The 7649-nt window shown below is 36.5% G+C and overlaps 1 long non-coding RNA gene across 7 annotated transcripts in view; it reads right to left on the reverse strand.

Moving 5' to 3' along the window:
• LOC107034552 (uncharacterized) overlaps positions 1-7375 on the reverse strand; it is a 91110-nt gene extending 83735 nt beyond the window's left edge. For 6 of the 7 annotated variants that reach the window (XR_012078495.1, XR_012078498.1, XR_012078496.1 and 3 more), the window contains exon 1: positions 7335-7375. This is a non-coding gene — a long non-coding RNA (uncharacterized lncRNA). Of the gene's footprint in view, positions 1-4897; positions 4946-7334 lie in introns of those variants that run through there. The other variant, XR_012078494.1, reaches the window with a different exon arrangement.
• Between the last annotated feature and the right edge of the window lie 274 nt (positions 7376-7649).

The following is a 7649-nucleotide window of genomic DNA, read 5'->3' on the forward strand; positions in this document are numbered from 1 at the left end:
AAAATCTACTTAGAGTCTGCTGCATCATGGGCCTGAAAAGTGATGGAAAACAAATACAAACACACCACAACTGCACTTTCTTTCAGAAACACCACAGAGTTCATTATATATCTAATTTATTAATATTGATGAGTGACAATTTATTCTCAGAAGAAGCAAAAACATATTTGAAAGTCAAGATTATTGTGTAGAGGTGAGGGTATAGTTCAGTGGTAGAGCACATTCTTAGCATGCACGGGGTCCTAGGTTCAATCCCCAGTAACTCCACTAAAAAAAAAAAAAGATTATTGTATGTATGTATATATTCCTTAATAGGATCCCTGACCCTTATTAAATATTTAAAAATCTTTAAAGGCCCTCAGATATAAATTTAAGGATATTATTTTCTTTTTCCCTGCTAACTTTCTTTCTGTTGTCCATCTCTCCCTCTTTCAGTCCTCTCTTTCCCAGCCTCAAATGCCTGTTAACTGTATGATCTATGGCAGGTGCTGTGCTAGGCAGTGGGGCTCCTGCTTCCAAGACTTCTAGTTTTACTGAGTCTTACTTATTTTACTGCTGGTTGTCTGAACTCGTTGCCAGCATGTCAGCTGGGTACAGCTACCAAAACTGAAGCAGCCAGGACACAGGAAATAAGTGAAATGTTACCTAGCCACAGGTTATTCTAGTTGTTGCAAATGTCACATGTCAAATGATCAACTCAGATAAAGGAATTTTAGGATTTCATTTCTAAGATGAGCTTTGACACAGACACTGAAGGATGGGAGGCATTGAGAAAGCAGTGGCAAAAGTGTTTCAGGTGCAGGAATGATTAGAGAAAATGCAAGGCAATCTTTGTGGGGCAATGAGCAGATCAGCTTTCCAGTGTAGAAAAGCCCTGTTCAGAAATAGGCAATAATGCAATCGGAAAGAAAGACTGAAGCCAAAGGGTGAGAAGTCTGAGGAAGTTTTGAAATTTTAAAATGTTCTCCTGTTGGCTCTGGGGAACCCATAGATGCAAACGGAAATAACGTAATGAAAGTATCAAGGTGCTTGGGAGGACCTGTTCTAAGGGCAGAGACCTGCCTGTTACATCCACTGCTTTATTCTAAACATCTTGAGTGGCCGAGGACATCGTAAATGCTCAATAATATTTGTTGAATGACCAGAAGAATGAATGGAGCCTGAAAGACTTGAGTTTTAAGTCATCTCAGCTGCCTACTGTGACCTCCAGGGAGTTCCTTAACTTTTTAAAGCCTCAGTTTCCTCATCTGCAAGCAGGGACAGTGATACTACCTTTGGCGTAACGTAATTGAAGGGGTTGAATGAGGAAACAAATTTAAAAGGCTTAGCACCTTGACGAGCATATAGAAAATGAATGTTAGCTATTTATAATTAGAATTAGAGGTCTCTTAAAATAGTATAAGAAGCATTGGAAGGAAGCATAAAAGCAATAAAACCAACTGTATCTACTATCTCGTGGGCCTGCATATCAATAAGATAACTGCTCAAAACACATTTGGACTATTCTGCCAATATATTCTTCTAAATTGGCATATATGTCCAGAATATATTTTAAGTCATTTAAAGAATAGCCAAGAGAAATACAAGTTCCCAAATGACATCGATTGTGCTGTAATTAACTGATGATGTATGAATAACTGGTGAGACTTCTATAATCTGCAGAACCAGGCAAATAATTAAATTGAATCAATGGTGAATATTAAATTAAAAGCTACAGGAGTAGGGTCTGGCACAGGCTAGGTCCTGAATAAGTGTTTGTTGAATGAAAGAACGAATGACTGAATGAACGAATATTTTCTAAATCCGTATGGGAAGACACTTTTATAATTTACTTGATGTCCATGTTCAAATTTCTAGCAAATTGAATTCTTCTTCAAATATTTCCTGAAAATCCAACACTTTCAAAGATGCCTGCAGTAAACTATGTTAAAACCCTTGAGATTATGATAATTAACTATCCACCATATGTTCCCAGCCATGGTAAGCTACCTTGTCTTTCTTTCTCTAAGGACACGCCTAGCCTTATGGTATATTTTAGTCTCTGCTTTCGGACTTTGAACTCAATTGTCAGAAAAATACAGGAAATTCAAGGATTTATGAATCACAAGTACATCATGCTTAAATAATGCCAAGCAAAATCAAGAATATAAATTATCGCTTAGAAATATTATTAAGAATGTGAAAAGGTTTTGTTTACTAGATAGTGTAAGATCATAAAGCCTAGTACCTTTAGAAGGACTTGGGGTCACTGTAAGTCTATATAGGCCATCTTTTGATAAAAAAATTATAAACACCATTCAGCAAATTACAAGTTTCACATTTTAATCTGAATAAATGTTAAATGTTTCAGTTAATTATTAGTGACTGTTAGAGTATATAATTCAGCTTTTGGCAAAACTTTCATTTTCTTAAGTCATTCTGGTATCATTTAAACAGAAATATCTGACTGATGGCTATACCAATTAAACTCTGCTGTTGGATCTCTGAGGTAATTAAACACTAAACACCAGTAGATAAAATTTTACCATGTGTCTTTGCCAACATGCTAGGATAGTAACTTGGGGCGACTCCATTAGCTGTGTAAGAGGCCCCCTTCCCTGCCAGTTCTTTCTCTATAATAAATTTTCTAGATAATGCTCACTGTAATCTGAGTTTTGCCACTTGACAAACTATTTTGTGAAAAATAAGCTAACTGAGGCAAAGGAAAGATTTTAGTGAATTATTCCAGTAGCTTGCCACTACTGGGAATATTCTACATCTTAATATCAACTCCTTGAACAACATCCCAAGGCCAACTCAAATCTTTCAGCACTTTATACACAATTTCTAATGAAACAAGTTTCGGGCTTTTTTTTTTTTCCCCCAAACTCAGACAAAAAGGTCAGACAAATAGCTCCAAAGTCACTATAACTTTCTAGGTGACAGATAAGAATAATGGCACACCAGAAACACAAAACCACAATTAGAGGAGGCAAAAAGAGTAACTGATTACTCTGTAACCCTGGTAGGTGGAAAGGAATATTAATTACAGAAAGAAAGCAAACTTAGGGAAATGCAGTAAACACATTAGGAGAGAATAATCTGATACTAGTGCTTAATTTTACTTTTATTAAAAAATGCACTGACTGCATGTTAATTCAGCAATAATATTGTATTCTGACTTTAAATATTCACTACAATTAAGTTAAATTGTATAACAACTTTTCTAATTAGCATTGAGAACAATGCAATTTGGAAGCTAATGGCTTTGTGTAACACACATAGAAAAACTGATTTAAGGTTTTCATTTTGACTTACATAAAAATTGATCTAATACGTCACAACCCCAGTTCCCCAAAGATCTGGTTCTGTAAAAGCTATGTGATTAACTTTATTTGTGTCTACATGTCCCGAAAGAATTGAAGTGCCAGGATGTTTCTGGTAACATTAGCTGCAGTCAAATTAAGTTTACCTATCTACACTTACCTATTCAATAAAGATAGATATAATAACTGTATATTTATACACAGATTTCTAATTTCCTAATCCTTTTTTAAATTAAAAAAAATACATGATATCTGGAAGGAAAGTCAATTTTGTGGTACCATAGTATTTATTCCTTCTGTTTTGTTAGCCTTTCCTGACATTGTTTTTCCTCTTCAAACTACAAACTATCATATGTAATGTTCCTCCCTTTAACTTACACCTAAGTCTTATAAGGAAGTATCAAATTAAAATAGGAGGAATCTGGAAATACTCGTTGTTATATCTAAACAGTTCAATACAATTGCTTCAGCTGAGATAAATTCATGAAGCCTTTTCTAAAATACTTTTACATAAGGATGAAATGATTTCTGTGTAATAAACAATTACCAGCCAACATTATTATCACCAGAAAATTGTAAGCTAGAATGAGCAATAAAAACATTGTATTTGGAATGAGATATTAGAGAATAGCTATTAAAATATTTTACTCAATTTCTATTACACCTTAAAATGAAAGTCATCAAAATGTCATTACAGGCCTTTTCCCCAGATTCTTCAGAGACTGAATTTAATCATTTCCGGAAATTGAGTGCTATCTAACATTCACTTAAATCCTTTGAAATAACAGCAAAGCAAAACACAATGTGAAATTTATAAGACATTTTATATTAAAATATGTTCATATACATACATAGATACATACCACATACCGGGGAATATTTGTCTTTAGATACCTGGAATTAAATATTTCTTGTGAAATTAACCACTCATATAAGGTATTACCTTCAAGAAGACCTAAGTAAGAAACCCAAGAAGCCACAAGTGAGCTTTGCAAAACCTCACTCTTAATAAAGCACTAAAGTAGCAGTTTTAAAAAAATCTTCAAAAATCAATTTTTCAGAGATTTCTTCCACCACAAATATTACCTGTACAACAGAGTATAGAACTTTTAACTGCTGTTCTACTAAAGAGCTAAACATTAGTTGAATTAGCCCAATTATACTAATAAAGGCATCCTTATGTGTTTTTTTCAGAAAACTAGCACTCTGAAGAATTTTCAAGACGGAAGAGGCCATCCACATCACCTAACCCTGGTTTTTGTTACCAGTTCTAGAAACAAAATCTACATAAGATAGATAAAGATCATTTTTATCCACTCCCAAAATGATCATTTTCTCTAAAATGTAAAACTCTGCTGATTTTTAAGGCTGAAAGTAAACATACAAAGTACCTAATTGTATTTTGTTAATAAAAGCTAGCCAATCTTTAGCAAATTGCTAGCAATAAAATTCCCTAAGATAGTTTCTTCTTTAAACCTTTTATGTTCAAAACAATAGTTGAAATTTTATTTAGAAAGCAGTTTTCTAATGCTACTGGCGAGAAGTACATGAAACGGCTTGTAAATTGTATTTTTAAAAACGTTCAATTTTACCTTTCAGTTCGAGGAGGATGCCACTTCTTAGAGAACGCATTTTTCCTGGAGATACTCAGTGCTGGCCGATTTAGAATACAAACCATTAGCATATTACTATTAAAAGAAAAAAAAACTACACTACAAAAGCCGCAATCTCTCTTGGAAAAAGGCTGATGGCGTTTATAAGCAATAAATGCCTTTCCTGATACCTATTTTGTCATCACCATCTTATAAAGCAGAGTGTGTGCTCCCTGCAGCATCAATTAAGCAGTTTTTAAGGGAACAGGGAAATGTATGAGGGCTCAGCTGCTAAGAACGGCTATATATTCCTCAGCGTCTGAATCACCATGGCTCCTTTTAACAAGGTTCTAGAATGCAAAGACGTCCAGGGACCACTAAGTAGCACAGAAGCAGAACATCCCTGGGAGTCACCAGTATTGGATACAACTTTGCCTCAAAGAACCAGCATGAGACTGAAGGCAACAGAGCCGCGGCACATCTGCCTGTTTACGCCCTAGCACTTGGCAATTGCGAATAGGAGGCCGACCCCATCGGAGAAATTACTCCTGAGTTCTTAGGGCCCCGGCAGAACCCAGGCGTTTGGAGAAAGCCTGTTTCGGACGCAGCCCCAACTAAAGAGAAAGTAAGGAAGTGCAAGATTTACCCTCTCATCCTCAATGCACCTAAAGCCACATCATCCGAATCACAAATGAAATGCTAATGGACAAGAAAATGAATGCCAATTTCCTCCACTTTGCTCCGAGTTTCTGAGGCCCCTCCGCAGTAAAAGATAGCTGTGTGTGGAGGCTGCCTCGTTCCATACCATTAACTCAGAACAAAACATATTTTTAGCGGGGCAGCGGTGTTTACTTGTAAGGACTGATGAATTGTTCAGCACCATTTATCACTTGCAGACAAAGACGTTGAGCCACAATTTTGGACATAAATCAAGGTACATGCTCCTCAAAAAAAAAAAAAAAAAAAAAAAAAAAAGACTGCTTAAGTCCCCAAAACCACAGAGATTGAGGTCAGACTGGCCATAGCAACCAAGAACAGGACTTGGGTCTCCAGAAGGACCTAGCAACCGATAAATGAGTTCAGATCTCTTTTCATCTCCACTGGTGTGAAAGCCAAAATTAAAAAGATTAGATCACCCTGCACCCATTACAAAAGGCGCCACAATGAAAAAGTCATTTCCAGCCTTTGAATCACATCAAATAAATAACATTCATCCCTGCTATAATGAACAACTTTCAAAGTAAATTGAATCTCCATAGTACTGCTTTCCCTGGCTGCACAGTATTTACATAACAATATATCACAGGAAGCTCAGAATGGGTCTTATAAATGGGGAACTCGGGATAAAAAGCATCTTTAGCCCCGATTACTGTATACTCAGACTGCTTTTCAATTCCCCTCTTTTAAACAATGTGTTGTATCAGGAACATAAACAATGTTTTTAAATTGTGGGAAATGAAAGTTTTTGGTACATTTTTAAATGCCTAGACTCACCCATTTTGTGGGGCATGGAGAATGTAGAAATCACTTAACCTCCTAAATCCATGCCCTGGATTCATTTTTGTGACAAAGAATTCTCATCTATGTGTACACTTGCTTCTTTGTTCGTGCTAGCAATTTTTTGCCTTAAATATCTCCTGAATTGTGATATATTTCTTAAGATGAAGCAATTTGCAGATTTACTTAGCATGTGCCTCATTCATTATTTGTCATTTCCTCGAAAGTAAAAGGTATTCTCCATTGCCATAATAATAATATCTATTAAGTTTTTGCAGTATCTCCACACAAAATACTCATCTTTTACAGTCTAATTTTGACAAAAATTTCTCCAGGACATGAAAAAAATTTTTTAAACATTAATATCCCCAAATACTTAAGCTTCCATAAACTATTGTGCAATTCAGATATTTCAAATAGAGTATGTTCAACGTAAGTCAGTTAAATCTATGTTAAAAATGCACCAAGCACATCTTATCTTTTTTGTGGCAGCTCACGTAGGCAGTACTATTTGAACTCCACAGGGAATCTCATTAATTTTTAAAACTCTCTGACCTCAGTACAGTTGAGTGTAAAAATAATTAGAAATTAAGAATGAAAGAGCATCACTGGAATTCTACATGGCCATATGCTCTACGTTGCACAAAACACTGCTAACTATCATCAAACAGGATTTTTTCCAGATATGAATTTAAACAGCATGATAAATGTCACCAGACAGACATAAAAAGCAACTCACCCTTCTGCCCAGCCCTGCTCACACCTCACCCCGATGATTCTAGTAACACAAAGCCCTGAGAACACAGGTTTGCAGGCAAGTGACAGCAGATGATACTCTCACGCAAATGTTTCCCTACCCGAGACTCGCTTTCTAGCTCCACGTCTCTCTCAGCCACTAGGATGCAAAAATACAAGAATCGGGGCATAAATATGGTCTTACCTAAAACTTGTCAGGAGGACGGTCCTTGAGTCCTTGTCGTTGTTGTCACCTCCGATGCCCCCTCTTGCCATCGTAGAAATTGGCTCCACTCTGTTTATTGCTCTGTGCCTCAGTTACAGCTGTGGCACTCATCTGCCTGCACGCAACCTACAAGGGGAAATGAGAGAGAGAGAGTGAGAGAGTAAGACAGAGGGAGAGGGGTGTTTGTGTGTGTGTGTGTGTGTGTGTGTGTGTGTGTGTGTGTGTGTATGTGACAGAGAGAGAGAGAGACAGAGGGAGAGAGAGAGAGAGGGAGAGAAAGGGAGAGACAGCTGA

The sequence above is a fragment of the Vicugna pacos genome, chromosome 12, assembly GCF_048564905.1.
Source record: "Vicugna pacos chromosome 12, VicPac4, whole genome shotgun sequence".
NCBI lineage: Eukaryota > Metazoa > Chordata > Mammalia > Artiodactyla > Camelidae > Vicugna > Vicugna pacos.